This window comes from Callithrix jacchus, chromosome 7 (assembly GCF_049354715.1).
Source record: "Callithrix jacchus isolate 240 chromosome 7, calJac240_pri, whole genome shotgun sequence".
Lineage (NCBI taxonomy): Eukaryota > Metazoa > Chordata > Mammalia > Primates > Cebidae > Callithrix > Callithrix jacchus.
This window is the reverse complement of record NC_133508.1, coordinates 128,116,067-128,135,419: the sequence shown is the minus strand read 5'-3', so window position 1 is coordinate 128,135,419 and position 19,353 is coordinate 128,116,067. Positions and strand designations below refer to the sequence as shown.

Sequence of the window (19,353 nt, the reverse complement as noted above, 5' to 3'; positions counted from 1 at the left end):
TAGTGAGTTTTTCTTGTGGAATTGATCCCTTTACCATTATGTAATAACACCCTTCTTTGTCTTTTTTAATCTTTATTGGTTTACAGTCTGTTTTATCACATACTGGGATTGCAACCCCTGCTTTTTTTTTTCTTTCCATTTGCTTGGTAAATCTTCCATCCCTTTGTTTTGAGCTTATGTTACACTGATCTTTTAAAAAGTATAAACATGTACATGTTACCTGAACAAAATTTTGTTAAGTATTTCATAATAAATACATATGCTTTTTTAATGGTATAATACAATTTGTACAAGTCAATGTAAGTGACAAGTGAATGTGCAATGCTATCCTGTATTGATTATAGAAATATTTAGTTTTAAAAATATAATTGGGACTATTGTTAAATACTGTTATTCAACCTTGAATTGAAACTTTCTGATATTATAAGGGAAACCGATATACCATTTGCAATTTCTTATTATAGCAGGTCAAGATTTTGTACACACTGTGAAAAAAACCCTATTTAGGAATAAATGGAAATTTAGCTTAATTTGATTGTAACTGCAATCTATACTTATGTTCTGATCATCTCCTATTCACCCTGTCATTGAGGAAGTATTCCCCATCCTAAATAGTATAAGAGGACCAAAAACATGATGCATGACACTGGACAGAAGAAATTGACAGCAATTTATTAGTCAGCTAGACTCAGAGCCCTAGGAAGGAGGGCACAACATGCTAGAGGGGGTCATACAGTGGGGGGTCACACTTGGAATCAAACTAAACAGTAGGGGCTCTGAGAGGCAAGCTTTGTAGAAACAGGAGAATGAGGTGACTTCTGACTTCCATGAGAATGCGATTGACTTGTACAAATAATTTTGCAGCTGGTAGGGAGGTGAAACTCATTAGGTTGAAACTAAGTGGAGTGCAGCTGGATCAGCTGATAGAGGAACTAGCCAGTGGGAAGCCTTTTCCACCGTGCGAGGATCAGATCTGGTTAAGAGCAGAGTAACTTAAGAGTTTAGGGCCCTATGAGGTTTAAAGATACCAAGGCAGATGTAAAACTTAGGCCATACACTACAATCTGCCAGTTTCAGTTTTTTAGCTTATTAAAGCATCTGCATTACATCTATTGATCACTTTTATAGTGAGAAAATATTGTAAATTTCAGGTTTTACAGCACTCTTTTGTGAAAAATAATGCTTTTGCTTGTTAAATCCTAGATTTCCAAGTAACATATTGGTTTTAAAAAAGTTTTCTTTTGTAAAATGTTTCTCCATTGTCTTGGCTTGCATTGTTTTAGATAAGAAGTTTGCTGTCATCCTTATGATTATTCATGTAATGTGCCTTTTTCTGAATATTTCTAAGATTTTCTTTTTATTCCTAAACAGTTTGATTTTAATGTAACTTGGTATAGTCTTATTCATGTTTCTTGGAGTGCACTGAGACTCTTCAATTTTTGGGTTTATAGTTTTCATCAATTTAGAAAATGTTCAGCTATTATTTCTTCAAATTTTTGTGTGTGTATTTCTATCTCTCACCTCCATTAAAGAATCCAGTTACACATAAGTTAGGTCACTCGAAGTTGTCTCTTTTTTTCTTTTTGTATTTTATTTCAGATAAAATTATTTCTATCGTATATTTTTGAGTTCACTAACTTTTTCTTCTTCAATGTCTAATCTGCTCTTACTCAATTCAATGTATTTTCCATCTCAGAGATTGTCGTTTGTATTTCTAAAAGTTTGATATGGATTTTTTAACTTCAAAATCCCCAATTAATATGATCAATATTTCTGCTAGCCTCCTGATCACATAAAATACAGTTTATAATAACTGTTTTAATATCTTTGTCTACTAATTCTGTCTTTCTTTCATATTTTGCCTGGTTTTGATTAATTGCTTCTGGTCATTATGGGTCACACTTTTCTTCCTCTTTGAATATGTAATAATTTTTTATTTGGTGCTAGACCTTGTGATTTTTCCTTTTTGTGTGCTGTTTTTGTCTTTCTATAGTATATAATGTGTCTTGCTTTGTTGGTTATGATCAGAGCAGCATTTCTTCAGAAACAAGTTTTTTTTTACTGCAGAGGCACAAGACTTGTGAACACAATGTCTGATGTTCTGTGAGTTGTTTGGTTTTTCACTTTGGCTGATGAAATAAGAACTGTACCTGGCCCTGGGTGAACCCTAGGTGTTGTTCTTTTGAATCTCTTTGAGTGGTTTATTCTTCTGCTCTGGGTTTGCTGATCAATATTCAGCAGATACTCAACTAGGACCCTTTGCAGTTCTCCAGAATTCTCTTGTTCTCACTCTCTCTCATTCTCTCTCTCTCTCTCTTCTCCCCCCCTGCTTTTTTTCCAGTCTACTGTTCTGTCATGTGAATTCTAGACACTTTCTTTTTTACCCAATTCTTATTCCTCAGTGTAGGAGTACTGGTCTCTGCCTGCTTTCATTTTTTTTGGCTGTACCTGGAAACTCTTAACGCAGTAAGCTTAAACAATCATAGCAACTTCTTGGTTGGCATCATATATTTGCTAGTATTTTGTTGAAGATTTTTGTGTCTATGTTCCTCTGAAATATTGGTCTGAAGTTGTTTTTTTTTTTTTCATTGGTCCTTGCCAGATTTTGGTATCAAGGTGAGACTGCTTTTGAAAAATGAGTTAGGAAGAAATCCGTTCTCCTCAATCTTTTGAAATAGTTGCAGTAAGAGTGCTACCAGCTGTTTTTACATCTGATAGAATCTGTCTAGCCCAGGGCTTTTTTTGATTAGTAGGTCTTTTTATTACCGATGTAATTTTGTAACTTGTTATTGGTCTATTCATGATTTTGATTTCTTCGTGGATTCTTCCAGGAATTTATCTATTTCCTCTAGGTTTTCTATTTTGTTTGCATAGACATGTTCATAGCAGTCTCTGAGGACCTTTTATATTTCTGTGGTTTCAGTTGTAATGTGATCTTTGTAATTTCTGATTGTACTTATTTGGATCTTCCTTTCTCCCTCTCAGTTTATCTAGCTAGTGATCAATCTTATTTATCATTTCAAATAAACAACTTTTCATTTCATTGATCCTTTATATCATTTATTGGGTCTCAATTTCATGTAGCTGTACTTTGATTTTAGTTATTTCTTTTCTCCTGCTAGCTCTGCACTTATTCTGTTCTTTTCTAATTCCTTTGGGTGTGACATTAGGTTGTTAATTCAAGTTCTTATTATATTTTTGATGTAGGCATTTGGTGCCGTCAACTTTCCACTTAACAACGCTTTTGTTGTATCGCAGAGGTTTTGGTATGTTGGGTCTCTATTTTAATTTGTTTTAAGTATTTTTTTGATTTCTTTCTTAATTTTGTTGTTTATCTAAAAGTCATTCAGGAGCAAGTGTTTTAGTTTCTATGTATTTGTATGGTTTTGAGAGTTCCTCTTTGTATTAATTTTTAATTTTATTCCACCATGGTCCGAAATGGTACTTGATGTAATTTTAGTTTTTAAAAATTGGTTGTAGTTTGCTTTATGACTGAGTGTGGGTCAATTTTAAAGAATGTTTCATGAACAGATAAGAAGAATGTATATTATGTGAGTTTTGAGTGAAGTATTTCATAAATGTCTAGTAGGTCCATTTAGTCAAAAGTCAGATTGAAGTCCAGAGTCTCTTTGTTAGTTTTCTGCCTTGATGATCTTTCTAGGGCTGTTAGTGGGATATTGAAGTCCCCCACTTATTATGGTGTGGCTGTATATTTCTTAAGTCTAGTAGTATTTGTTTTACAAATCTGGGTGCTCCGATGTTGGGTGTGTATATATTTAGGATAAATTTGATCATCATATAATGATCAAATCACTGATCATTATATGATGCTTTATCTTTTTAAAAACTGTTATTGATTTAAGTCTGTTTTATCTGATACAAAAATATCAACTGCTGCTTTCCCCCCCCCCCATTTACATGATAGATCTTTATCTCTTTAAGCCTATGGGTGTCATTACATGTGACAGGTCTCTTGGAGGCAGAAAAAGCTTGGATCTTGTTTTCTTACTCAGTTTGCCATTCTTTTTTTTTAAATATATATATTTTATTGCATTTTAGGTTCTGGGGTACATGTAAAGAACATGCAGGATTGTTGCATAGGTACATACATGGCAATGTGGTTTGCTGCCTTTATACCCATCACCTATATCTGGCATTTCTCCCCATGTTATCCCTCCCCAACTCCCTACCCCCCACTGTCCCTCCCCTAGGACCCCCCACAGACCTCAGTGTGTAATGCTCCCTTCACTGTGTCCATGTGTTCTCATTGTTCAACACCCACCTATGAGTGAGAACATGTGGTGCTTGATTCTCTGTTCCTGTGTCAGTTTGCTGAGAATTATGGTTTCCAGGTTCATCCGTGTCCCTACAAAGGACACAAACTCATCGTTTTTGATGGCTGCATAGTATTCCATGGTGTATATGTGCCACATTTTCCCTGTCCAGTCCATCATCGATGGGCATTTGGGTTGGTTCCTGGTTTTTGCTATTGTAAACAGTGCTGCAATGAACATATGTGTGCATGTGTCCTTATAATAGAATGATTTATAATCCTTTGGATATATACCCAGTAATAGGATTGCTGGGTCAAATGGAATTTCTTCTTCTAGGTCCTTGAGGAATTGCCACACTGTCTTCCACAATGATTGAACTAATTTACACTACCACCAACAGTGTAAAAGTGTTCCTATTTCTCCACATCCTCTCTAGCATCTTTTGTTTACTGACTTTTTAATGATTGCCATTCTAACTGGCATGAAATGGTACCTCATTGTGGTTTTAATTTGCATTTCTCTAATGACCAGTGATGATGAGCTTTTTTTCCTATGTTTGTTGGCCTCATACATGTCTTCTTTTGAAAAGTGTCTGTTCATATCCTTTGCCCACTTTTGAATGGGTTTGTTTGTTTTTTTCTTGTAAATCTGTTTTAGTTCTTTGTAGGTTTTGGATATAAGTCCTTTGTCAGATGGGTAGATTGCAAAATTTTTTTCCCATTCTGTTGGTTGCTGTTTCACTCTAATGATTGTTTCTTTTACTGTGCAGAAGCTCTGGAGTTTAATTAGATCCCATTGGACTATTTTGGATTTTGTTGCCAATGCTTTTGGTGTTTTAGTCATGAAGTCCTTGCCTATGCCTATGTCCTGAATTGTTTTGCCTAGGTTTTCTTGTATCATTTTTATGGTGTTAGGTCCTATGTTTAAGTCTTTAATCCAACAACATACACAAGTCTATGAATGTAATTCACCACATAAACAGAACCAAAGACAAAAACCACATGATTATCTCAATAGATGCAGAGAAGGCCTTCAACAAAATTCAACAGCCCTTTATGCTGAAAACTCTCAATAAACTAGGTATTGACAGAACATATCTCAAAATAATAAAAGCTATTAATGAAAACCCACAGCCGATATCATACTGAATGGGCAAAAACTGGAAGCATTCCCTTTGAAATCTGGTCCTAGACAAGGATGCCCTCTCTCACCACTCCTATTCAATTTAGTACTGGAAGTTCTAGCCAGAGCAATCAGGCAAGAAAAAGAAATAAAGGGTATTCAGTTAGGAAAGAAGGAAGTCAGATTGACTTGATTTGCAGATGACATGATTGTATATTTAGAAGACCCCATAGTCTTAGCCCAAAATCTCCTTAAACTAGTAAGCAACTTTAGCAAAGTCTCAGGATACAACATCAATGTGCAAAAATCACAAGCATTCCTATACACCAATAACAGACTTAAAGAGAGCCAAATCAAGAACGAACTGCCATTCACAATTGCTACAAAGAGAATAAAATACCTAGGAATACAACTAGCAAAGGATGTAAAGGACCTCTTCAAGGAGAACTACAAACCACTGCTTGAGGAAATAAGAGAGGACACAAACAGATGGAGAAACATTCCATGTTCATGGTTAGGAAGAATCAATATCATGAAAATGGCCATACTGTCCAAAGTAATTTATAGATTCAATGCTTTTCCCATCAAGCTACCAATGATTCTTCACAGAACTGGAAAAAACCACCTTAAACTTCATATGGAACCAAAAGAAAGCCTGCATAGCCAAGTCAATTCTAAGCAAAAAGAACAAAGCGGGAGGCATCATACTACCTGACTTCAAACTATACTACAAGGCTACAGTAATCAAAACAGCATGCTATTGGTACCAAAACAGAGATATAGGCCCATGGAACAGAACAGATGCCTCAGAGGAAATGTCGCACATCTACAACCATCTGATCCTTGACAATCCTGAGAAAAACAAGCAATGAGGAAAGGATTCCCTGTTTAATAAATGGTGTTGGGAAAATTGGCTAGCCATGTGTGGAAAGCAGAAACTGGACCCCTTCCTGATACCTTACACTAAAATTAACTCAATTTGCATTCTGTCTTTGAAGTGGAGCACATAGGTGATTTATATTCATGGTTGAATTTAATATGTGTGGTTTTGTTATACTCACAGTGTTGTTAGCTAGTTGTTTCATAGTCTCAATTATATAATTGCTTTATAGACCTGTAAGCTGGTGGCAAGTATCATTCTTTCATTTCTATGTTTAGAACTCAGTTGAGCATTTCTTGTAGGTCTGGTTTGGTGGTGACAAATTCCCTTAATGCTCGCTTGTCTGGGAAAGATTTTATTTCTCCTTTGCTTATGAAACATAGTTTGTTGGTATATAAAATTCTTGGCTTTTTTTTAAAAAAGAAGGCTAAAAATAGGCCTTTAATATTTTCTGGCTTGTAAGGTTTCTGCTGAGAAATTTACTGTTAATCTAATGTCAAATTTTTAATAGACAAAATTTTTTTCTTTTGGGTTTACCTTATGTTATATGATGACTACATGCTTTGGGGATGATCATATATGATTTTGCAGGTGTATTTTGAATTTTTTGTACCTGGATGTCAACCTCTCTAACAAGATTAAGGAATTTTCTTCCTGAATGATTCCCTCAAATATATTTTCTACATTGCTGACTTTTTCTTCTCTCTTGGGAATGCCCATAAGTCATAGCGTTAATCACTTTACATAATCCCATATTTCTCAAAGTCTTTATAAATTTTTTTAAAAATACGTTTTCTTTATTTTTGTCTCACTGGGTTATTCAGAAGGCTGGTCTTCAAGCTCTGAAATTCTTTCTTCTGCCTGGTCTAGCCTATTGTTAAAGTTTCAAATTGTATTTTGAAATTCCTTTAGTAAAATTTTCAATTCCAGAAGTTCTATTTTTTTTTTAACTATAGCTATCTCATCTTTCATATCCTGCATCATTTTTCTAGTTTCTTTGCACTGGACTTCAGTTTCTTTTCTTGGATATTGTTGGATTTTCTTGCAATTCATATTTTGAACTTTTTATCTGTCACTTCAGATGTTTTAATTTGGTTAAGATTAATTGCTAGATTTTAGCTAGTGTCATCCTTTGGAGGTGTGAAAACACTCTGGCTTTTTGCACTGGGCCTGAGATTATTCCTTTTTATCTGAGGGAGCTGTCACTTATTTAAAAATTTTCCATTGTTTGGATGAGGCTTTCAAATTTTTAAATGATTTTTTCCCTTGAAATTATTGCTGTGGTGTATATTGTGTATAATTGGCTTTGTTTCTGGGTGCTTTCAGAGAGCTAAGGGTCTGTACGAGTCCTTGGTTGTAGATAACTTCTGCACGGTGGCTTTCCCAGATGTTGTTTGTTGTTGTGATATATTGGACTTAAGAGCCAATACAGTATCTCCTGCGGGGCTGAGGGTGCAGGGATCTCAGGGAGCTTATCTCATGAACTTGCAGCAAGCACTTGTAGTGGGTGTTTTGCTTGATGATGCTATTCAGGATGTAGTCCAGTAGATGGTGTATAAGAGTAAGAGCTGCCAAGTAGGCTGGTGCCCAGGGAAAGCTCTCACCCGAATGGAGTGGGTGGTGGCAAGAAATAGTTATGGGTGCCCTGTGATCTTGGGAGAAAGGGTGTGACAGGGTGTGCATCAGATCCTTCTGAGTCGGCAGGGATATGATCTTTTCCCCTATCATAGCCCTTTTGCATGGCCCATTCAGTTTATAAAGGATTTGACTTTTGGTTCTCAGCTGCAGTGCAGCTGCAGACCATGGATATGCCTCTCTGGTGGCTACCACTATTGAAAAGAATGGGCCTCAGGGCAGAGCTTCTTCCCCTAGTCTGAGGCAGGCAACTGTACCTACTGTTTGTCCTCTGTCTTCCTAATCTGCTGCCACTCTGTGTAGGAAGTGGGAGTTGGCCTTGCCTTTTGTGAAAGGCTTAGTGACTTGGTCTCACTTTCAGTGGGGGTGGAGCCACCATAAGAGCACAAAAAATGCTTTCTCCCAGTGCTCACTCACTAGCTCCGGGTGTGAAGAATGACTCCTGCGTTCATAGTAGTGTAGGTAGGGGTGGGGAGTGTGTGGAGATGACTGATATGTTTTGGATCTGTGTCCCTGCCCAAATCTCATGTCCAAGTGTAATACCAAATGTTGGAGATGGCGCCTGGTGGGACGTGATTGACTCATGGGGGCGGTTTCTCATGGGACGTGATTGACTCATGGGGGCGGTTTCTCATGAAGGGTTTAACACCGTTTCCCTGGGCGCTGTTCTCATGATGGTGAGTTCTCACCGTATCTGGTTGTTCAAAGTGTGAAGTACCTCCCCCCTCACTCTCTTCATCCTGCTATGGCCATGTGACCTGCTTGCTTCCCTTTTGCCTTCCTCCATGAGTAAAAGTTTCCCGAGGCCTCCCCAGAAACCAGCATCATACTTCCTGTGCAGCCTGTGGAACTGTGAGCCAATTAAACCTTTTTTTCTTCATAAATTGCTCAGTCTCAGGTATTCCTTTATAGAAGTGTGAGAGTGGACCAGTACAATGACCCACTCTTCACATCTGTTCCTGGATGTTGGTGCTATGTCCTTCAGCGATTGGTGCCATGCATATGTTTTCTTTGTCCCAAGAAAGACTTTGGCAGGCTGCGTTCCTCTTTCCCTTAGGGACCAACCATGCAGAGGGATAGATCTCCAGAGGTCCCGCAGATCCCCAGGGACCCACCGATCTGCTGTGTGTGCTAAAGTCAGAGTGGGTTGCGGGGTATATTTGTGGGGAATCTGGTGGTGTGGTATCTCAAGGGTGGAGAATCCCTGGGCAGGGCAGTGTCCCACCATGAGTGCACAACAAGCATAACTCCCATTGTTTGAGTTATGACTCCCCATTGAGGGGAGTCTGGGTACACCTATGCAAGCTGGCTGCACAGTTCTCTGACCTTGGGAAGTTCTCCTATTGCTATTAATATTGTAGCTTTGGGTGATGAGGGCAGAAGGGATCCTCTACAGTCTATTTCAGCTTGTCAGGGGAGTGAGCAGAGAAGTACTTCCCTCAACTCTTTTCATGGAGCTCTGAGTTCCTGAGGTATTGATCTCTGCCAGACTCTTGTTGTTTTACTTTTTTTGCACCCCAGCTTCTTTTTGTGAGCGTCCCAACAGGTCTTGTCTCTCTTCCAGCAGTTTTCTGTTCAAAACTTCTTATCCATTCACTAGTAACTTCGATCTTCTTTCTGAGGAGACCTGGCATCCAATGTCTCTAGTCCGCCCCCTTGGAAAGCCAGTTTTCTTTAGCCATTCTTTAAGGATAGGTCTGCTAGTGACATATACTGTAAATTTTCTTGTCTGAGAATGTCTTGATTTTTTCTTCATTTCCAAAGGATAGTTTTTCCATGGGTAGATGGTTCTTCTTTTTTAGCACTTGAAAAATGTTTTGCCACTTTTTTCAGACCTCCGTAGTTTTTGATGAAAAATCCACTGTAATTTGAATTTGTATTCCCTTATAGGTAACCTATCATTTCTGTCTAGCTGTTTTAAATATTTTTTCTTTTCCTTTAGTTTTCAGAAATTTAATTATGATGTGTCTTGGTATGAATTTTTTTGTGTGTTTATCATGTTGAAGTTTGCTCAGTTTGTTATATAAGTGGTCTCAGTTATTTTGCCAAATTTGAGAAGTTTTTAGACATTTTATCTTCAAATACTCTTTTATTCCTATTTTCTTTCTCCTCTGTTTTTGGACTCTGATTTTATGATTGTTGGTTCTGTTATTATGATCACACAGGTCCCTGAGGCTCTGTTCTGTGTGTGTGTGTATGTTTCCTGTTTTCTTTCTGTTGTTCAGATTAGGTAAATTCTATGGATCTTTCCTCAAGGTTACTAATTTTATCTTCTGTGATTTTCACTCTACTATTGGGCCTACTCACAGATTTTTAAAGTTCTGCTATTGTATTTTTCAATTCTATGATTTCTGATATGGTTTGACTGGGTCAAACCCACCCAATCTCAGCTTGAATTGTATCTCCCAGAATTCCCATGTTTTGGGAGGGATCCAGGGAGATGTAATTGAATCATGCGGGCCAGTGTTTCCTATGCTGGTTTCCTGATAGTGAATAAGTCTCATGAGATTTGATGGGTTTATCACGTGTTTTTGCTTTTTCTTCTTCCTAATTTTCTCTTGCTGCTACCATGTAAGAAATGCCTTGAACTGTAAGACCAATTAAGCTTCTTTTTCTTCCCAGTCTCCAGTATATCTTTATCAGCAGTATGAAAATGGACCAATACAGTTTCCATTTGGATTTTTTAATTTATAACTTCTATTTCTTTGGTGATATTTTACAGTTTTTAATTTTTTTTCTAAGAAAAGTTGTAATTTTTGCTGAAGCATTTTTCTGGTGGCTGCTTTAAAATCCTTTAAATTCCAAGATCTATTTAAGACATTAAGTCCATTATCTTTTTTCATTCAAGATGTAATTTTCCCGGTTCTTGGTGTTATGGGTTATTTTTTAATGTGTCTTAATTTTTCAACTACTATATTATGTGACTCAATCCTATATTCAATTTTAACAGGAGTTAGCTTGTTTAATTTCAGTATGAAGGTCTTGGCTATTTTTGTGGACTGGGTTCCAATGACAATTTGATTTTCAGAACATTATGGTGCTATTTTGGAGAGTTAATCTCTTTTCTGTTTCTGGGGCTCCCATGGGTCCCTGCTGGTGCTTTGTGATAAATGGAGTCAGCCTAAGGGGCAGAGGGTTTTCTGCAGGCTGACCACCTGGTGTACCTGGGTGGGGACAGGGAGTCAGCTTGGGGAGGAAGAGTCTTCCTGGGCTGGGCACCTGTTGTGGCAGTTCTGTCTGGTCACCTGGGGTATTTCTGTGGGGCAGAAGATTCTGTGACAGAGAAAAGGCCAGGTGTGTTCTCTAGGCTAGGTGCTTTTTGTGGCAGTACATCTTCTGCTTGTTGGGAGCAAGGAGTGCTATCATGGTGGGATTCTCCTTACCCCTGCTATCAGTGTCTCTAGGTGGAATAGCATTGTCTCAGTCCTGGTGAGAAGAACACTTCTGTCTGCTTACTGATGATGGGCTCCTTCTTGATACCCCTAACCTTTCTAGTACTGCTGGAATCACCTTCGTGTTGTCTGTGGGATTCAAATTTGTGTGTGGGAGGAAGGAGCCTACTTGGGTGCCTTCTGTTGTTAAGTTGGGTGAGAGGAAACATGAGACCTAGGTCTTTGGCTGAGACATAAGATGCCCTGCCACTGGAGTGTCCCTCCAGTCTAGGACTCACTTTTTCCTTTTCATCTTTTGGAGCTTTCCTTTGGTTGCTTCCTGAAATATTTCCAGGGTTTATAATTCTACTTAATGGGGACCAGGAATTGCAAATCTCACCTTTTTTGTTTTAGAATTGGAAACTATATTTTATTGTAATAAAATATGCATAATGCAAACTTATTATTTTAATGTATATAGTTCAGTGGCATGAAGTACACTAACATAACCGTTATCCATCTCCATAATGTTTTCATCTTCCCCAACTGAAACACTGCATCCATTAAACACATTTCCCAGTTCTCTTCTCTCACAATCCCTGGTAACCACCACTGCATTTTCTTCTTCTTCTTTTTTTTTTTTTTTTTTTTTTTTTTGAGATGGAGTCTCTCTCTATCACCCAGGCTGGAATGCAGTGTCACAATTGTGGCTCACTGCAACCTCCACCTCCTCCCATGTTTAAGTGACTCTCCTGCCTCAGCCTCCCAAATAGCTGGGATTACAGGTGCTTGCCACCACTCCTGGCTAATTTTTGCATTTGTAGTAGTGATGGGGTTTCACCATATTGGTCAGGCTGGTCTTGAACTCCTCATTTCAGGTTATCCACCCTCCCAGGCCTTTTAAAGTGCTGGGATTATAGGCATGAGCCACCAAGCCTGGCCGCACCATTGTATCTCCATGAATTTGATTGTTCTAAGTACCTCATATAAATGGAGTCATATGGTATTTTTCCTCTTGTGACAGCCTTATTTCACTCAGCATAATGCCCTCAAGGTTCATCTATGCTGCAGCATGTGTCAGAATTTTCTCCCTTTTTAAGGCCTCTTTTTAAAATGGCATTTTTCTCAAATATACAATTCTAGGTTGATATTTTTCCTTGAGTACTTTCAAAATGAAGTTACATTTTCTTCTGACCTTCAGAGACAACTCTATTTGATCGGAACTACAGCCTACCACCTAATTGTTCCTTAAACAAACTTGACCAATCCACTTGCTTTCCATCCAACCTCTCATCATTGGATTGGGGCAGAGATGGTGCTTTCAGTTATTCAGTCTGGTCAAGATTGAGCCGGTTCACTTCTTCAGTGTATCCTCTATGGCAGAGGTTTAGATTGTAGCTCTTTTTTTGCTTTGCTAAACTAGTTACCATTAGTCCATCTTCTTTTCATCTTTCAAAAAGATATTAGGCTTTTTTAGTTGTCATTTCCTTTTGTTCTTTGCAGAGGAGCAGATTCTAATCCAAGATGTTTAACCAGAAGCCACTCATTCCATACTATAGTGCTATCATATTGATGTGGTTTGGCTGTGTCCCCTCGCAAATCTCATCTTGACTTATAGCTTCCATAATTCTTATGTGTCATTGGAGGGACCCGGTGGGAGGTACTTGAATCATGGGGGCAGGTTTTTCCTATGCTGTTCTCATGATAGTGAACAAGTCTCATGAGATATGATGGGTTTATAAAGGGGAGTTCCCCTACACAAGCTGTCTTGCCTGCCACCATTTAACATGACTTTGCCCCTCATTTGCCTTCAGCCATGATTGTGAGGCCTCTCCAGCCATGTGGAACTATAAGTCAGTGAAACCTCTTTCCTTTATAAATTACCTAGTCTCATGTATGTCTTTATTAACAGTGTGAGAACAGACTAATACACATATCCTTAGCACAAACACCTGAAAATGATAGTGACTAAACAATAAGATTATAGAACAACTTTATTATGCATGTAGAGGTAAAAATTCCAAAAATTAACCCCCAAGTTTAATCTAGGGCTGTAAAGAACAATAAGATTAGGTAGAGTTTATTTCAGGAATACAATTCAACAAAATGAGATTCATCAATGTAATCCCAAATTTTTAATTTGTAAAAGCATGACATTACATGGTTAAATATCAGCTGAAGGGGCAGCTGATAAAATTTAGCAGTCATTCTTAATAGACACCCTAAAAAAATAGGAATAAATGGAAACTGCTTAGCCGTCATAAAAACTGCATGAGAAAACTACAACCAGAGTCAGCAAACTATTGCTTGTGGTCCAAACCCAGCCCACTGCCTATTTTTATAATGCCATTTCATTGAAATACAATTACATGCATCCATTTATATATCTTCTGCTTTTATTCAGAGTTTCATGGCAGAGTTGAGTAATTGCAGCAGACACTATTATAGACCACAAAGCCTGATATGTTTATATGACCTTCTATATGCAAAGTTTGTTGACCCATATTCTAAAGAGTTAAATCGTGAGGTTATTTCAATCAAAAGGCAGAAGCAATTCAGGGATATACCTCATCCTAAATATTATTAATTCTGTCTTTCATTTAGCAGTAAAGATGATCTTCTGAAATCTAAATCTGATTAAGTAACTTTTCTTCTAAAATCTTTCAATGCTTTCCTATCATACTTGGGAAAAAAAACATCCCAATTCCTTCCTGGAGCCTGCATGCAAGGCCATATGAGACCTGTCTTCTGTGATCTTTCTAACTCTTCTTGTTTACTGTGCTTTAATTCCACTGAAGGTCTTTAAGGTCCTGGAGTCTCCAGTTATTCCTTATCTTAGGGCCTTTGCATGTGCCTTTCCCATTCTCTAGAATTCTGTTTCCTTCTGACTAGTGCCTCAGCTTTTAGTAGGTCTCACTTCAGTGTCATTGTATCAGAGAGTTGGGGCCTGACTACTAAAGATCTTCCACTGTCATTTTTCATCTCTCTATCTTGTTTCTTTTCTTTATAGTATCTATATTACAATTTACAATTGTTTCACTGGTTTGTTAACTGGTTTTTTTGTTTGTCTTCCCCCCTAAATTATAAGTTTCATAAGAGCAAGATTTAACTTGATCTAGTACATTGCTATATTATTGCCCTATTTGTTGACTAGATGAAGATAGAGTTTAATTAATTTTTCTAAACCATAGCCAGGAAAGTATGACTGAGATTTTAAACCAGCATGATGGTCTCCCCAGACAAAGGTCTATTTGTGGTCATGCATAGTCTGTCAGTGTAATTCATTCATTTGTTTCTTCGTTCATTTGATAAGCATATACTGAGTAAATGCCAAGGGCCAGGCTTTAGGGGTGGGGGTGGTGAGGACAGAAATAGAAGACATTGTTTCTAATGTCAAAATGCTTACAGCCTGGTAGGAGATACAATGAGTAAGCAGCTAGCTATCATGAGCATGATAAGCTCTCGTGCAAAAAAAAAAAAAAAAAACCCTGGAAGATACTGCCTGAGATGAATTTTGAAAACGTCTTACTTGCATCTAATGTAGTAATGCCTACTGCAGCGTCAGAAGTACTTGAGGCATTAATCATTAATACGTTCTGGTTGTTGTACTTAACAATAGGAGCTAACCAGAAAGTTGAAAAGATAGGGATGTGTGTGTGTGGATATATTATAAGGAGAAGGAATAGCATGGGAGATGAATAGAGTTGAGATAGAATGCGCCCATTTGAGAAAATGCAATAGATCAATCAGTTTGGCCGGAGTAGAAGGTTGTGAGAATGGCAAGACATAAAACTCACCTGGGAGACAGAGGTTAGGTCGTGAAGTGCATTATGTGCTGTCCATGAAGGGAGAGATATTGAAGGACGATGGTATGAATATAGCTGAAATTATTTAGAAGCAGCAATTGTGGAAAATATGTTCTGTTTCTGTTGTCAAATGTAAGAATTGTGACAACAGATTTTATGCATTCTTAGATCCAACTTGTTTTGAAAAGTGTAGGCTTCTATAATTCTGAGTTTACAATTACTCTTTTATTCCTAAGAAAAAATTTACTGTAGTGCATGGCAATCATATGCTGTCTACATATTTAACCACTTTTAGAATACCTTAGATACTGCTTGCTACACTCTTCTCTGCAGGCCCAGAAAGAATGAATTACCCTATAACTTGCTTAGCAACATCTTCCCTTGCTTGATTTCCCTCAGGTAGAGGATTGGGGCTTGTAGGGTAAACTTTGCAGGTCTCAAATGTGTCTTTGCCTCCTTCTCTGGAGCCAGGGACAGTCTGGAAATAAATATCTTTTTATGTTGAGTCAAGTTCAAAACAACAAGCCAGGCGCCCAATTTACACCTGTGGGGAAAAGGAGAAACTTCAATGAGAGCTAATTGAATAGCTTTGCCCTTGCAGCAGGCACTTGTGTTTCTGCTAGTGGAAAGAAGGCCCCTGGAGAACTAAGAATCAGGTGACCGAAATTTCCCTGGGAACCCTTGCATTGTGGAGAAACACAGGATTTCTGAGGAAATTTTTCTGTTTTCTGAACATGTGAAGTGTGTGCAGGATAAGCAGACTGTTACCTCTCTGCCAGCTGCAGCAGTCCCTCCCCCAGAGACTCCTTTCAGGTATTGAAAAAGAGCAAGTGCTGGGTGTGGGCTACTGGGAGTGGGTCCCAAAGAAGTACACTGTGTCCTACCCTGAAAGAATCCATCATCTGGTGGCTCCACACACATTTGCCTCTGGAGGTCTTGACGACTGTTCCAAGGCTGATGCAGGGAGCCACGATGGAGCTGATTAGAACTGCTGAGGGAATACAGGGAAAGGGAAGGAGCCCCAGGGGGTAGGAAAACCACACAAGGCCTTCCAATGGTGATGCATTATGAGCAGGACCTTGAAATTCATTTGGAATTTGGTTTGAAGAAGAGAAGGTGCAAGGTCATGTAAGGCAGGTAGAAAGACAAGAGATGTTGGAGATAGATTATCAGAGTTATCCAAAACACCTATCGGACCTTGTTGCTATCCTATTAAAACCTGTCATTGGTTCTTCATCACCTGCTGAGTAAAGTGTAAGCTCCTTACCTGGACACATCACTAGCCTCTGCTTACCCCTCCAGCCTCCTCATCCCCAACCTTGTGCCTTGGTTCTTACGCTCTAGCAATATCTTACTCTTACTTCTCCCTGAGGACCCCATGCTATGTCATGCCTCCATGATTCTGTTTCTACGGGTTCTTCTTATACCCCTTCCTGTCTGACAGCCTAGTGAAGTCATATTTTCAAGTGCTTCTGAGACCGCAGTAGCTGCATTAGTTTGTTTCATGCTGCTGATAAAGACATACCCGAGACTGGGAAGAAAAAGAGGTTTCATTGGACTTACAGTTAGTTCCACATGGCTGGGGAGGCCTCAGAATTGCGGCAGGAGGCAAAAGGCACTTCTTACATGATGGTGGCAAGAGAAATGAGAGAAGAAGTGAAAGCAGAAACCCCTGATAAACCCATCAGATCTCTAGAGGCTTGTTCACGATCACAGGAATAGTGCAGGAAAGACTGGTAATGATTCAGTTACCTCCCTCTGGGTCCCTTCCATGACGTGTGGGAATTCTGGGAGATACAATTTAAGTTGAGATTTGTGTGGGGACACAGCCAAACCATATCACTAGCTGACCAAGGTCATATAGTAATGGAAGTGGGAAGAAGCCTGTTTGGGCTGATTCCAGAGCCTTTGCTCTTAACCATCATGCAATTCTGTTTATAATGGGGAGCCCATTATTTATAATTTCACGCTGTTCAGTGTTAGTCTCAGTTGGCGAGCTGAGCCCTTTAGGGAGAGAAGTGCCTTGAGTTCTAGCTCTCTTCCTGCTGTGACACTTAGAGAAAGACATATATTACCTCTGGGCTTTATTTTTCTCATCTGTAAAATGACCACCTTGGTCTTATAGATAAATACAGACTCTTTTTAATTCTGTCACTATACATATTTTTAAAAACATTCCAGGAATATAGGCTAGGGTTAGCTCATAGATATAGCATTATACCCAGGGCTGGGGGTGGTGACTCACACCTGTAATCCCAGTACTTTGGGAACCGAGGCAGGTGGATCACTTGAGGTCAGTTCAGCACCAGCCTGGCCAACATGGTGAAACTTCACCGCTACTAAAAATACAAAAATTGGCAGGCAAGGTGGGGTGCACCTGTAGCCCCAGCTACTAGGGAGGCTAAGACATGAGAATCGCTTGAACCCGGGGGCAGAGGCTGTAGTGAGCTGAGATTGTGCCAGTGCACTCCAGCCCAGACAGCAGAGAGTGACTCCAGCCCACCCCCTGTTTACCCCCAATACCTAGGCACCAAAATGAATGACTTTACCTTAAATGTCAGGGCTTAATTCACTGTTAGGATATGATCTAATATCAAAGTAGGGATTTAAAACAGAAATTAGAAACCAAATAGAAGTTGTCTTTGTAAAAAGTTGGAGGAAAAAAATAAAGGTATTTGGAAAGGTCCCTCTTCTTCCTTTCTGTATGACCTGAGGCAGATTATCTTATCTAATTTTCAGTTTTCTCCTCTGGAAGCAGAGATATAAAATGTACTTCATATGGTTGTGCGAAGATTAGATATGGTCAAGCGTGTGAAGGTCTTAGCATAGTGCCTGGCATGCAGTAAACAACCCAGCAAACATTAGCTGTGGATTACGGAATGGAACCATAGGGACTGGGAGGGGGTGGGTGCTAGGTGAATGCTCGGGGAGACCTCATGCTTTCTTATTTAGCAAATATTTCAGCTTCTGCGTATCTCTAGTTGGTATGCCCCAGAACTCAGAGTCAGCTTCTGGGGGCTGGTGGTGTACCCCACAGTGCCCTGGACATAGGCCGGGATTGGTATAGCCTAGGGAAATCCTGCATACTAAAAATGATAAAGGTAGTAACGGAAGCAGCAACAACAACGATAATAACCATTACCAGATCTTTCTGACTCCAGAGCCTGTGCTCGTGACTGTTTTTATTTCTGTGAGACACTGACAAACATCCTTTAAAAGAAGGGGGAGCCAGTCATATTATTCCATGACCCGAGACACTCTGATGGGTGCATGCAGTCGTGCCAGGGTTGTTCCTGCCTATAATGGAGCGAAAGCCTGTGTGATGTCATCAGGTGGGCAAGGAATAGCTCTCATGAGCCAGATGCCAGAGCACCTGGAGATTCAAGTATGCATCACCCTTGGAGACAGGGACATTGACATTTTCTATTAAAATGCAAATGTAATATGGAAGGCGTTATGCAACAATCCTTTGTCATCTTTTCTAAAAAATATAAATCAGATTTGCAGGTCTCTTATTTGGGCAGGAGGCCAGGAGAGGTTCAGAGTATAGGGTGTTGCCCAACTCTAAAAATAGTTCAATACTAAAGTGCCATTCTTTTAACTTGTCTCTTCTGTGCCCAAATCTGGACAATTTCATTTTCTTTTCACTGGTTTTATAGTTGAGTGAAAGTAATTTATGTCCTACTCCATGGAATATTGCGCATCTTATAATAGAAGAAAACAAGTTTTTATTCCTAATAAGAGATACTTTGAGAAGCTTGTAGGGATGGGTTCAAGCTCAATCTTTCATTTTTGCTTAAATTTTCCTGCTATTCACTATAGTCTCTCCGTGCATATGTATATCTCCCATCTTATTCATTGCTTTAGGGCCAGCATCAAATACATTCTCAAATAAATGAATTAATAAACTGAGTACTCCTTTTGTGAAAGGCCCTAAGGACAATATGAAAGTCAGTAAATAAAGGCTCTCCTTCCTAAAAAATCTTATCCTATAACAGAGAGACAAGTTCTAAGGCAGGAGAGACTGAGGGCCTGAACACGGCTGCAGAGATAGAAAGGGGGAGATGGGGTGAAAGCAAGGAGGGGGCAAGGAAGTGGAAAAGAGGAAAACATTACTCTGTGGTTTTGAGCTTGGGTGTCTGGCAGAGCCATAATGCCGTCAAGAGAGAGGAGAAAGTCACAAGGAGGAGCAGGTCTGGGGGAAAGGGGAGAGAAGGAGGACATGAAGCATTCGGATCTAAACATATGAGGTCTGGATGATGCAG

The 19,353-nt window shown here is 39.0% G+C and overlaps 1 long non-coding RNA gene across 3 annotated transcripts in view; it reads left to right on the top strand.

Moving 5' to 3' along the window:
* The window catches only part of LOC118143022 (uncharacterized), a 234,149-nt gene that overhangs the window by 95,798 nt on the left and 118,998 nt on the right, over window positions 1-19,353 (top strand). The gene's annotated exons all lie outside the window — the stretch shown is intronic.